The sequence below is a fragment of the Saccostrea echinata genome, unplaced genomic scaffold (genome assembly GCF_033153115.1).
Source record: "Saccostrea echinata isolate AGI-Se365-2 ecotype Australia unplaced genomic scaffold, CSIRO_AGI_Sech_v1 ptg000049l, whole genome shotgun sequence".
In the NCBI taxonomy this organism is placed as follows: domain Eukaryota; kingdom Metazoa; phylum Mollusca; class Bivalvia; order Ostreida; family Ostreidae; genus Saccostrea; species Saccostrea echinata.
In genome coordinates this window covers 1,997,267-2,011,559 of record NW_026889798.1, presented here as the reverse complement: position 1 = coordinate 2,011,559, position 14,293 = coordinate 1,997,267, and the positions used below count along the sequence as shown (strand labels likewise).

The 14,293-nt window shown below is 33.0% G+C and overlaps 1 pseudogene; it reads left to right on the top strand.

Annotated features, from left to right (window-relative positions):
* The first annotated feature begins 4,675 nt into the window (after nucleotides 1-4,675).
* On the top strand, nucleotides 4,676-6,455 carry LOC133203229 (tripartite motif-containing protein 2-like; annotated as a pseudogene).
* The last annotated feature ends 7,838 nt before the right edge of the window (nucleotides 6,456-14,293 follow it).

The window sequence follows — 14,293 nt, the reverse complement described above, 5'->3', positions numbered from 1 at the left end:
CATTAATATGATGTGTATAAACATTTCTTTCTATTAGTTTCTCTTACTAGAATTTGACTTGTTCATTCATATCGATACTTTGTCTGGTATTTATGTTTTTATTGATATATTATTCTGTGTATTTTTTTATGTCAGTTAATAGAAATTACTGCCAGTTCACAAATTAGTCAAGTCAAGGATATTACCAACTGTGCGGTATATATTAACAATTTTTATACTTGTAATATTTCTCTGCCAGAAGATTTCATAAGAGAATTTCATTCAGTGCTTTTAAACTGAGCTTGTTTTAAGGAAGCTCTAAACACTAAACAAAAGTGCTTTTTGGACTAAGAAAAAAATATATCATATAAAAGTGTGCATATTGAGAATATTTAGTCATTTTAAAGATAGGGTACCTGCCTCATTTCTGCAGGAAAAATGTTCAAAGACAATGGACTATTCGTGAGCAGAAATCACTGTTGTTTACTTACATTTGGAAAATTAATGGAAATAATGAATTAAATTTCTTACTTTTTGTCTAATATTATGCTGAGAATATTTTAATCTGTTACATATTGTGCAATTAACTGTAAATAATCATTTTTTCTATCCTTTAAGAGCAGATCACTCTAACTGCATAAAACTACCCTATAAGTAGAACTCTTTAGTGTGCAGTGTTTAGAGCTTCCTTAAATATCGAGACTGGCAAGTGATTGAAAGGGATTGCAGCCAGTGGAAAACATTTTTATAATTAAATTGAGGCAAAGACTGTTCAGTTGTATATTTTTTATTGTTCTCTTTTTCTTTTAGTTTAGACATGTTATTGTTCTCTTTTTCTTTTAGTTTAGACATGTTAGTGTAGTATTTTGATATACATGTAGTTCTTATGAAGTGAGTTTGATTTATATTCTTATGTATTTTGTGCCAAGTTGAAAAAAAATTGCTGCCAATCAGGGACATGTTCTCACATATGTAAAAGCCAAAGATGTTACTCACTGTGTAGGTATTAATACTGTTCTATTTTTTGTATACTTCTCTCTGTGACATTTATGTTTTTGACTTGTATATATTAGTGAAAGTCTAGTGCTTTGGATAGTGTTTTACTGAATATTGCGTTGGCATTATATTTTGTTGAATGATTTATATTCTTATGTATTTTGTGCCAATTTGAAAAAAAATTGCTGCCAATCAGGGACATGTTCTCACGTATGTAAAAGCCAAAGATGTTACTCACTGTGTAGGTATTAATACTGTTCTATTTTTTGTATACTTCTCTCCGTGACATGTTCATTTGACTTGTATATATTAGTGAAAGTCTAGTGCTTTGGATAGTGTTTTACTGAATATTGCTTTGGCATTATATTTTGTTGAATGTATTTGAAACAGAACTGACAAGGTTTTCAACTATATTGTTTAAAATAGTTTCTCAGTTTTATGCATTCCAATTTTATATATGCATTTTAACCAGTTGACATTTTTGTTCAATGAACAATTATTTTTATAACAAATTTCTTGCACACGTTAGCAATTAAGTATCTTGCCAACAAACTTCTCAGGGTCTGTGTTATGTGTCACAATTTTAAGTATTAGTCAATAAACATTGGAATGAATTGCACAATGACTTAATTTTCTTCTCCTAAAAGTCTTCCCACATCAAATGGTATGTAATTCTGCACCACCACCCCCTTCAAAATTACATAAATAATCACCTTGTCTGTACTTGTAATCTTTTCTGAGGTGTACCTTTGTAATGGAGATTCATTTGAAGCTTATACTTATTACAGAGATTGCTTTCAATATGAGGTCAAAACCTTGACCTAAGGTCATTCTGCCAAGTTCAAGTGAAAGAAATTATAAAATATTTGTCCATGTACATCTCTGTAATGGAAAATCATTGAAAGCTAATATTTGGAACAAAAAGCTGTTTATTTCTTGTAAGTGTGTACTGAATATGACTGTTCTGGCAAGAGCAAAATCACTGATACAAAGATATAGAATTCTTGCCTGAGCTTTAACTTTGTAATTGAGCAGCATTGGAAGGTCTTGCTTACTTAAAAATGATATGTCCTGCAGGTATGTCATGATCTTTACCCAAGGTCATTCTGGAAAGCAGAACTTTGTATTGGACAATCATTGAATATTCATATTTAGTACAAAATGAGACTGTTTCATAACCTTCATTCAAGTTCATTGTGACGAATTCAAATCACTGGTAAATTAAAAAAAACATGACGGTTCTAGAATATCCTAGTGGAAAAACATTAGATATCTATATTTCACTAAATGATAACTTATAACAAAAAATGATGTGTCATTTTTTTAACCAAAGTATTTTTTGACAAGCTCACATTTACATACTTTTTGAAAAATATGCAACAAAACTGGTGGTGTTCATTTTATGAACTCTCTTAAATTACATTTAGTTTACATCTGCTATTCAGATTATAATGTTTCCTAAGCATTCTATTAATTCAAATTGAAGGTTACACAAATGTTTATGAGTTATAAATAATGTCATCTGACAAATTTCCTTTCATTTCCTTCAATCTGTCATTTTCAACCCCAAACGTCACCTCGTTTCAGTACTTTCAGTACTTTGATTATAAATTACTAGACTTTGACCCGTGCGTGCATGGGTTGACATTGTTATGAATGCATCCATGTGCATATCGGACATTTACAAAATAGATACATCGACACATTGATATTGTAAGGTACTTTTGAGATAAACAATGAATGTGAATATAATTCTGGGGTTTTTTGTTTTTGTTTTGTTTTTTGTTTTTGTTTGTTTGTTTGTTTGTTTTTTTTGTGCAAAATTGTTGCGTAACGGCGTAGCGCAGAATGGCTTTGACCACCAGTTAGCTATAAATCAAGTCATGAGTTAGAATCACGCCGGAGCTTACATAAATTTCACCTTTCCAAACAAATTTAATAAAAGAAATTGTGGATATTCATTGAAAATATGACAACAACAAAGAGTTCAGCACTGCTGATACCTATAAAGCGTAGTTACCATGAAAACTTTTACATATTTAGAAGAACAGGCTGTCCCTTCTATATAACGTACTGAAGATCAATAACAATAATTTACATATTTCATCCACTTTTTTTTTGAAAGTTAAAGAAATTTTTAGAGGTGAATTTAGATATAAACAATAAAATGCTTTCTTTGATGGTTCACGTGGGAAATGCACGGCGCAAGCATTGCAGGGGGTGTTCACCGTATTGTTGACAGACCAGGGTCAGAGGTCATTACATGTATTTACATAACAAAGCTATAAACCTACAATAATGCTATTGATTTCACTGCATTTCTAAGAAATATAATGTGAATTTTTTGCATGGAATCAAATATTTCTTTGCCCTTAGTTTATGTTTCATATTTACTGCGTTATGAATTTCAGCAGTGAAGGTAATAGTAAACATGGCGAACAAATTCAAGTTGCAATCATTTAGACACATTTCAAATTGAAAATATCGGTTATATTGACGTTATTTAATTACTTCGATTTATTTCAAAGTTAAAAAATGAAAATAATGTTTACTTCTTGTAATTTTTGGCGGAAAAAGAATGCTTACTAAGATGTGATTCTAGCTGGAGTTGTATCCCCCCTTCCCCTCAAAAAAGCATAAAAGAAAGGAAGGATAAAATAAAATCGGGTAGTTACATTAATATTGCACCTACGATCATGAGCTTTTTCCCCCGTTGAGATGGCCAGAGACATAAATAACATATAATAAATGTGTCTCCGAGATGGCGAATGATTATCCACGTGGCCACAATATCACATTTGTATGGATAAACTCAGAAAGATAATACAAATACGTGTAAATTTTCATTGGAAATTTGCTATATATTCTGTTCATATATATTTATGATTTCTTATATATATTTATGATTTCTTATTTCTTATTAGAGAAATTATAAAATAACAAATATATAATTATCTACTTAGTACTTCTTTTGATTTAGCGTGAATGTAATGCGCACGCGAAAAATTGTAAAATCAAAAAAATCCAGATGATTTCCGGAATTTTTTGCTGAATTTTCGTTAATTATTAATTAGCGAAGGCTAATTAAGAAAAAATAAAAACAAATTGGTAATCTTCAAGTACCAATCATATTTAAAATATATATAACAAAAGACAGTACTCTTCCGATTCATCGGTATTAAAGGCCAAAAATTCGAGTCTATTATTTTAATATAGTAGAATAGATGTCTCAGGAATGATTGATTCAATCCATTTAGGAAAAAAATAAACAAAATGCAGCAGGGAGAGGGGATGGGGGTATAAAATTCTGTGTGCTTTGTGTGCTTACTTATAGTATACGTCTACCAGCGCGGATCCAGGAATTGGGGGGGGGGGCGCAGAAAGTAGGCAGGGGATCTGGGGGCCGCCCTGAGGCCCCCATTTGGTCCAGAGGGCGAACCCCCCGGAAGCTCCTGGATTCTAGAGATTTTGAAGGGGAAAAATGAGGTCTACCGAGTAGACATTTTTACATTTTTTCGACGAAACTATAATTTACGCAAACTTTGACAATTTTAGGGGATGGGGTGGATTTGTGCATGCGGTCCGGAAAAAACTTAAACTAATTATTCAAATACATTGTGTATGAAAATATGTACTTTTGAAAGTTTAAGTATTTTTCCATTTTCGTATAGTATAAGACATAAAGTTTTATCATTTTTAGATGGCATTATCTAAAATGGATATTCATGATCCAAGAGCACAACACTTTTTAGAGTGTGGCACTGAAGAATGTGAAAAAAATTGTGAGTTCTATTGCAACACTTGTCACCTAAGATTATGCAAACAATGCAAAGGTGAACATCTGAAAAGTCCAAATAAGGAAAACCATGAGGTGGTCCTTTATCAGCAACATAAGCGACAACTTCCTGTGGAAAAATGCAAGATCCACCCCACTAAAGATGTGGACATGTTTTGTGAAGAATGCCAAGTTCCAGTATGTTCCAGATGTGCCATACAGGGAGACCATCAGGGGCATATATTTACTGATCTAGAGACAATTTATGCAGAAAAATATGCAGTCTTTCAAGAAGAAATCACCAAAATCCATGAGTACTTTCTTCCAACATCACAAGATTTACTGAAAGAAATTAAAAAAAGATTCCTCAGAAATCAAACTCATTATGGACAACATCAGAACATCACTGAAGACTGAAGGTGAGAACCTGACAAGTTTGGTCGACATTGTCGTTTCTGAAAACATGAAGCAGCTAGACCAGATAGAGCATTCACTGTCAGAAGATCTAAAAGCCCAAGACAAGACATTGGATGATTACATAATTTATCTTAATAACCTTACCAAAGAGCTTCACAGATGCCTGTCCTCTACAGAACCCCAGAAATTACTCTCTGAGAAGAAGTCAAAGATCCGTTCCATACCAGAGACAACAAAACCAATCACACCAGGATTCACTGCTGGTCAGCACAGCAAAAGTGATGTTGCCAAAATACTTGGTAAAATACATATCCATAATACTAAAACAGAAAAGAGAGAAATAAGGCCCATTGAAAGTGTCTATAATACAGCAATTAAAACTATGCATAAAAAGATGAAACAAGATAGAAAGAAATCTGATGTGAAACAAACATTGTCTCTGTCTGCCTCTGTCACCAAGGTCAGGGAGATAAATGTACCAGGTGTTGAGTATGTATTCCATATATCACTAGATCAACCAGACAGACTCTGGATCAGCGACGATGAGGGTAATCTTGTCCAATCAGATCTACAGGGGAATGAGATACAGAAAATTAAAACCAGTGGTGAAGATAAAGGTTACCACACAGTCACACAGGACATGGATCTGATCTTTACAGACAAAGACAAAAAAGTCATCAATAGGATTACACAGGATAATAATATCACTGAATTCATTGAAACTGGAGACTGGAGACCACTCAGCATACACTCCTCCCACATCAACAGGGACTTACTGGTGGGGATGGAGACTGACGAAGAGGCTAAAGTGACCAGGTACAACAAGACAGGAAAAGAACTTCAGAACATACAGAGGGATGACAAAGGACAGAGACTGTATATTACACCATACTACATCACAGAAAACATAAATGGAGATATCTGTACTTCAGACTATAACAAGGGAGTAGTGGTGGTGAATAAATCAGGACAATACAGGTTCTCCTACACAGGTCAGGAGTCAGTAATCTGGCCCAATGGAATCTGTACTGATGTCCTCGGTCACATCCTGGTGGTTGATGGATACTATAAAAGTAGCACAATTCACCTCCTTGATCAGAATGGTCAGTTCTTGTCTCTATTACTCACACAACAACAAGGGGTAAAGTATCCCCGTAGTGTGTGTGTGGATGATGAGAACAATCTCTACGTGGGACAGATAGGCAACAAACTGAAAGTGTATAAGTATATCCAATGATTATTATTTTGTCATTAATGTGTGTCAAGTGCTCATGAATGCATTTTATATAAATATGAACTGCTTTCAGATATCATCTAAAATTATTATTCATATATATATATATATATATACATTAATGAAATTCATATATTCTATCATAATAACATTGAATGCATATTGTTATTAATCTTAAGACATTCAAGGGAAATATACTTAGTCATATTATTAATTAGTTACTTTTTATCAAATTGTAACACATGAAAATGAATCGATTGACATCACATTGATTTACAAAGGCCATTTCATATAACTATTTAATGGGTTCTGTATCTATTTAACAGTTCTATCATATAAATGTTTATTTTTATATTAGACTTTAACTTATTAATTTGTACAGACAGTTGTTCACTAGAATATTTAAATCTGCTCAAAATAAATGTTCCACCGTGTACTTTATGAGGATGCTTTATGTTCAGTATATGTATACACAAAAAGGGGCCCTGGGAAGAGGTATAAAAGATTACATAGTTTAAGGCGAAGTTTTAACCATGAACAATTTTACATGGGTGTTGGAACGGGGAGGGATAATGTGAGGGTTCCCACCCCCATTATTCACTATTCATAACTTAGTGTATATGCACATAAACAATTTGGATCCTCTCCCACATTTTTTGTCACCAAAGTTCATTAATTAAGAAAATTAACTCCCTTTCCCTCAACTTCTATTTTTTTTTATTGCTTCACGCATAAAAGTACACTGGTATTGAGTGTATGAAAAAATCCTGTAATTTTTGATAACCTCCTCCCTCTTATAGTTACATCTGCCAGTGCAAGTAATAGACTATATGTGCTAATTAATACAGTGAAATCTATCTAAACCGATATGCACTGTGAAGCAGATTTTTTCTGTCAGAATAGACAGAGTTTCGGATTACATAGTTTAAGGAACATGGGGAAAAATGGGAATGAAAATAGAGGTCGGAATTCACAATGAAATGGATTGCACAGGTATCGGATTAGACAGTTTTCACTGTATTAAAAACTAAACGATTGCAATAAGCAGTTAGCTCACCAAACAGGTCCCAAGGTAGGACAAAGTTGGAGCGAAAACGCAAAATACTTTATATATCTTTGAAATTTTTTTTTACTCATGATCGTAGGAAAAGATTGAGATCTTATTACCCTCAGTTCCAGCGGACCGTTTCATAAAAACGTGATTTTATTCATAACTTTAGACTTGTTCCGGGACGTACACCGAAACTTAGTCGGCTAACCTCAGATTTCAAAACGCGGCTTAAATCTACTCATAAGCAATACATGTCTCTTTCAATTTTAAAAGGAATCGAGAATCGAGTGATATATGTAATGCACATGTAATTAAAAAGAAAAGACAGTAGTTACAGGAATTTTAATCTACCCAGCTAGACGTATTCATTTTACTTAAATAAACAAGTTTTTAGTGGTTTTCTTCATGATTTTTGGTGAAAGCTTATTTGTATAATCATTTTTTTTTGGGGGGGGGGGGGGTTGTATTTAAGAGGTGAAGAATTGTGAGAAGGAGTGAATGTCATTGAATATCACAATAAAGTGAGAAAAAAATTCAGAAAAGATAAAGATTCAGAAAAGAACGTCTTCCTTTATTTTATCTAGCTATAAAAAAAATCGATTGAGCTGAATATATAAGTAACAATGAGTCAAAAAGTTTATGCAAATCATTTTCATTTAGCGTTCTAATGATTAATTTGAAATAATTGTTGATTAGTTATTTTTCCATCTGTATTTTAAGAAACATATTGAAGACAAGCTTTGATTGATTGATTGATTGTATGTTGTTTTACGTCCCATTCGAGAATTTTTCACTCATATAGAGACGTCACCATATACCGGTGAAGGGCTTCAAATTTTGACCTTTACACGGCACTCAGGGTCATTCTTTATCGTGCTAACGCCTACCGTGACACGGGACCTCGGTTTTTAATGTCTCATCCGAAGGACTCGCGACTTTCACTTCAAAGTACAGAACGCATGGCGAAGGAACAGTTGCTACCCATTTTTTATCGACTTAGGTCAGTCACGACCGAGATTCGAACTCACGACCTCCCGATCACGGAGCGAGCGCTCTACTGACTGATCATGAGCTACCGTGAACGGTCGACAAACTTTGAAGCTCTAATCAGGTTGGGGAGAAAGCCTCTTTCCATGCGGGTTGAAAGTTATTACAAGCATTAATTTGTGAACAGGTGTGAGAAAAATTGAGATTCAGTATTTCTATTTTCATTCTTATGTCGATACGATATATCCTGGTGAGCTTGAGTTAAAAGATACCACAGAGTCTGACACATCTGTTTCATATTTGGATATTTTACTTGAAAAAGACGTTAATGGTAATCTAACAACCAAGCTTTATGATAAACGTGACGACTTTAACTTTTTAATCGTCAACTTTCCTTACTTATGCAGCAATATACCTTCATCACCTGCATACGGGGTATATATCTCTCAGTTGATTCGATACGCATGCAAGAGCTTGATCTACATGTTCGTATGTACAATTTCTAAAACGAGGTAAATTATTGACAAACAAGTTGATGAAACAAAAATATCAGCTGTCTCGTTTAAAGTAATCATTTCGTAAGTTCTATGGTCGATACAATGACCTTGTTAGCAAATACAATTTATGATTGAGTCAAATGCTGACCGACGTTTTTCATACTAATTGTTAGACCATTATTTACACACTGAATTGTCGACGGATTTTTCCGTTATTTCCCGATCATGACAAGGAGCACACGGCGGGTGTGGCCGGTCGGCAGGGAATGCTCACTCCTCCATGGCACCTGATCCCGCCTCTGATGTTTGGAGGCCCGTGTTTGCTCTGCTCCTATTTTGTATTGTTTAATGGACTTTTGAGCTTAAATACTGTTCGTTATCTCCATATATTTCATTGAATACTACCGAAATCACTGGTTTCTACGTTAAAAATGTAACTTCCGTTTTTAAAAAGTGTGTTCGCATTATTAATCGCATCGGCAGAAAATTTAATAAAATTCATAACATGTAAGGGTGCCAATTAGTGTCCATTTTTATACCCACCATGACTTGCGCTTTAAACGGCAAGCATGTTATTTGATGAAGTCGAGGGTAAATAGGGCCGAAAAATATAGCGAAATTTCACTATAATAGTGATATACCACTATTATAGCGGAATTTACGTTTCTCCCCAACCTGCTAATAGGTTATCATGATATCAAGTATATGTACAGTCATGCTGCGTAATATTATGGCTTTCAATATCGGTACGATCGTCATTCATTAATATTAAGAATGTTCGACATTTTTATGCATGATGACATTTTAAACGACACTGAACTATATTTAACCCCCCCCCCCCCCCGTTTTTCATAAAATTAAATACATGCAAACATCTCTAAAGCGGCACGACTTTAGCGAACGATATAAAACAAGACTGTGTTTTAAGGTCAGTTTACACGGTAATACATGTCGTATACAACTTGTCGTATACAACTTTTTTAATATATTCCTCACATGTCTACATGGTCAAACAGGTTTACTTTCCGCTCTATTGTTATTTAAACAAACGAAACGCCCCTTTGAAGAAGTACAATTTTTTCTTCATTTTTTCAACATTTAAGCACAGGAGGAGAAAATAGTTATTTTAATGTACATTTAGATAATTTCATTTGCACTGTGTTTGTACTAGCAAAGAAAATCTAGAGGTTGGCTACGGGTAAGACAATGGATCGGGATGAGAGATCTAGACTACTATGGTACATATCATGCTTATGTTAAAGAACTAACCACTGTTTTTAGATAAATTTTCTAGAAATTTTCTGTGAATAGATATTGCCGATTTTGATGATCTTCTGGACGCAGTATTCCCATTTTTAGAGAAGAGGGACGTATTAATGCGAAATTCAATTTCACCAGCAGAACGATTTGCTCTAACAATGCGTTTTTGGTCACCGGTAATATATAATTAACCGTCTATTTGAAAAATATTTAAGGAGAAATGCTAAACCAAAATTTTATTCAATTGATCTCTAAGACATCCATTTTAAACTAAGGTTTCAGCATTGAGAGATAAATATTCGCTCTTAAGGACATTCGCAACGTAGCTTTTAGTTATCCATTGATAATTTTTCAAGATATTCTTAATTGAAGATTATAATGCCATTAGTTGAGGAAGAAGTGAAGCAATATTTTCGTGTTGGGGCAAACTAAAATTATTTTTACTTAAGTAGATTTTTTAGGTTCTGAAACCTGTAATTTTCTGAAACCTAATACTTTGAATTGAATAAAGTATGTGTCCTGCAAAAATTCTACTTTTGTCAATTTTTTCCGTTACGGTGTCTCTTTAATAATTTTGTACGATTTTCATTCATTTTTTTTTCAGCGAAAATGTGAAAGAAATTGTTCTATATTTTAAATTTGAACAAACCATAACTCATGTAAATGTACATGTATAAAAAGGTTGAGGTATTCTTTTGAAAAATTGAAGTCGTTAGGGAAGCATAAATATATCACCCAAATCCCATGTCACTGATTGGCCAGAGAAAGAAAATCTCGAACGACTTGCTGAAAAGAATAGAGACACGCTCTATTCGAACGCGTGAAATTCTATCATTCCAATAACAGCGTGTCACTTTGCTTAATCAAGCGTGCTAAAGTTTCACAAATTGATTACCATATTACTCATCGATTGGACGTTTGATTTGAATGAAATCAATGCCAGTTTGCATAAGAAACACAGAATCCAACAATACCCCGATAACACTGGCCAATCATATTAAATGATTGTTTACCAGTGCGGCATGCATGCGCAGTCAGCAGCAACACGTGGTCAGTCAAAGCCCGTTTTCTGTCCTCAAAATAGTATGTGTCATATTTGCTGTGATTTGACCGAATGGGGTTAATACATGTACGTATGAGAAAATTTAAAGCATGAAATTAGTAAGGCTATACTCTGCTACTATTATACTATATAGCGATCAATATCATCATTATAAGGATTAAAACTTGCTTTGCCTGTCTACATGTGATCATTGTTTACTGTATTCTCGTGAAAAGGCCACACAGGTTAATAGCTCTCGCTTGCTAGAGGATGGATACCATAAAAGTAATACAGTTCACCTTCTTGATCAGGTCGGTAAGATATTGTCTCTAATACTCACACCACAACAAGGGGTAAACTCTCCCCGTAGTGTGTGTGTGGATGACGAGAACCATCTCTATGTGGGACAACTAAACGAAACACTGATAGTGTACAAGTATCTCCAGTGATTCTTATTCTGTCATAAAAATGTGTCAAGTGGTGGTACTGCTATTTATATAAATATGAAATGCTCTTAGACATCATCATAAATAATTCATATCCTATCATTATAACACTGACTGTATATTTTCATTAATCTTAAGACAATCAAGTTAATGTATTAAGACATCATTGTAGTTACTTTTTTATCAAATTGTCACATATATGAAAATGAATTGTTTGGAGAAATTGATTTACATTGATCATTTCATATTACAATATTTTCCGGGTTCTGCATCTACGTAAACAGCTATATCACATTAAAGTACATTTTTATGGACTAAGTTTTGATTTTTAGATATTTATCTGTATACACCTATAGAATATAATGCATGTTAATTAGTAATGTGACACATCTAAATACAGATCTTTACAGTTTTCTTAAGGCAATTGTTCCTCAGAGTATTTAAATCTGTTCAAAATAAATGTTCCATGTTAACACTTACGTTTAAAATAAATTTATGCATTCATTCACCAATTAAGGGCTTTCAAGGTTATTCATGGTATAATTTGAAAATTATAAACATTTACATCTGTCATTGAAAATTAAAACACTGCATATGAAAATCATTATGAATTGCAAATAAACGATTGTTTTGGGCAGTTAACTTGTCAAAATGTAAAAATTATATTACTTAAGTACCGAGGTAACTCAAAGCTGAAAAAACTCAAAATACTTTATATATATATATATATATATATATATATATATATATATATATATATATATATATATATATATATATATATATATATATATATATATATATATAAAACGGCTTAACAAATTCTTCTTTTTTTCTATACATATAAACATCGGAAAATATATAACCTAATACCCTTAGTTCCAGCGCAACCTGTTTTCATTAAAAAAAAAAGTCGGTATTATGTGCCTTACTTTATAGTCGGCGCACGCCCAACTTTACCACTGTTTACGTTTCGTAAAGCGGCTTAAATCTATTCATATACAACAAATTTTAAAAAGGATCTAGAGATATATGAAATGTAAATGTAATTAAAAGAAAAGATTATAGTAACATGAATTTGTAGGGCCTAGAGAATACATGCATCTAAAATGCATCTAAAAAGAATTGGGACCAAAATAGAATATTAAGTTACAATTGAACTTTGCTGTACTAACTTTTATACTAGTATCTTGAATAAGGACATGCATGGATATGTCGAAGCGCGTTTTTTTTTTTGTTTTGTATTTTAACCTGGATATCTCGAATCATCGGGTTCCTTGAAGTTTTTTCCTTGGTTCCATGGGGTTTGGTTAACGAGGTTGGACTGTATGTAAAATACGTTTCTCAAATGTCTGATTTTTCAACTCTGTAACATACAAAATGTTTATAATTATCTTGTAATTTCCAAACAGTTTTCAAAATGTCTTGCATATATGTATAATTTAGCATTTGAAAATTCCAAGAGATTTTAATTTTGCTACAGTGGAGAGTTTTTATACGGCTCTGCTGGAGTTGAAAAAAAAATGTTTGGACGAATAAGATATTTGTTCGGTCAGATTAGAAATTCGCACGGACGAATTAGAAATTCGTTCCGACGAATTAGAAAATTGTTCGGACAAATTAGATATTGTTCGGACGTATTAGAAATTCGTTCGGTAATTACAAATTACAAATTCACTACCCTGCATGCATTGATTATGGCTGAGATACAGTTTTTGTACTTCTGCAATGTATCAGATGAAAAAGGTCTTTGATGATAAATGCGCTGAAATGAGGAAGAGGTGGTATAAACAATATCAAAAAGTGATGGATTAATATATCGCGGGACAGTCATGAATAAAGTTTAACGGTTACGTCTACATACACAGCATGACAAAGTGAATTTGAAACTTATACCCATATCTTTACAGAGTATAAGCATATTACCCCCCCCCCCCCCCCATTTAAGAGGTAGTTGGACAAAATATTTCTGAATTTCATTTGCAGCATATCTAAATTTTATAAATACGGTTTCATAGTACCAGTTCGAAGGTTTGAAAGGCCAATTACTCACCAGTCAGGGGACATTCTGAAGCCCACTCACCAACACCTGTTATGAGGAAATAAATGATTAACGAATGAATGCCAGAATATTTTCAAGTTTAATTTGCATTAATTTGCATCATGGTATGTTTATACTTTTAAAATTCACTGCATTTTCTAGAATTCTTTTTTCTGTATTATTAAAAAAATATACAACTATTTTAATCTTTTCTTCTAATTTTTAGGGGGCGGGATTAAATTCGGTAATTAATTACAAGTTTTCTTGCATGTTTTAGGTCTGTTTATGCATATATCCATGTACTTTCTTGAAATTTGTATATAAATACTAAATGATTATTTTTTTTTTACATATCTAACAAACATTCTATAGGAGATTGATTTATGAGCTACCTATTTTTATTCCTTCCTCACAATATACATGTACTTAATTGTGTGTGGGAACACCGGTATGGAAAGAAAACTTCGGAGTAGGGTAACTTTCTTTTTTCACATAGATATTGAGGAGCACGAACACTTGCTTTAGAAACATGTTTTTTGATTTACCTTATAAGTTTGGAATAGCGGGT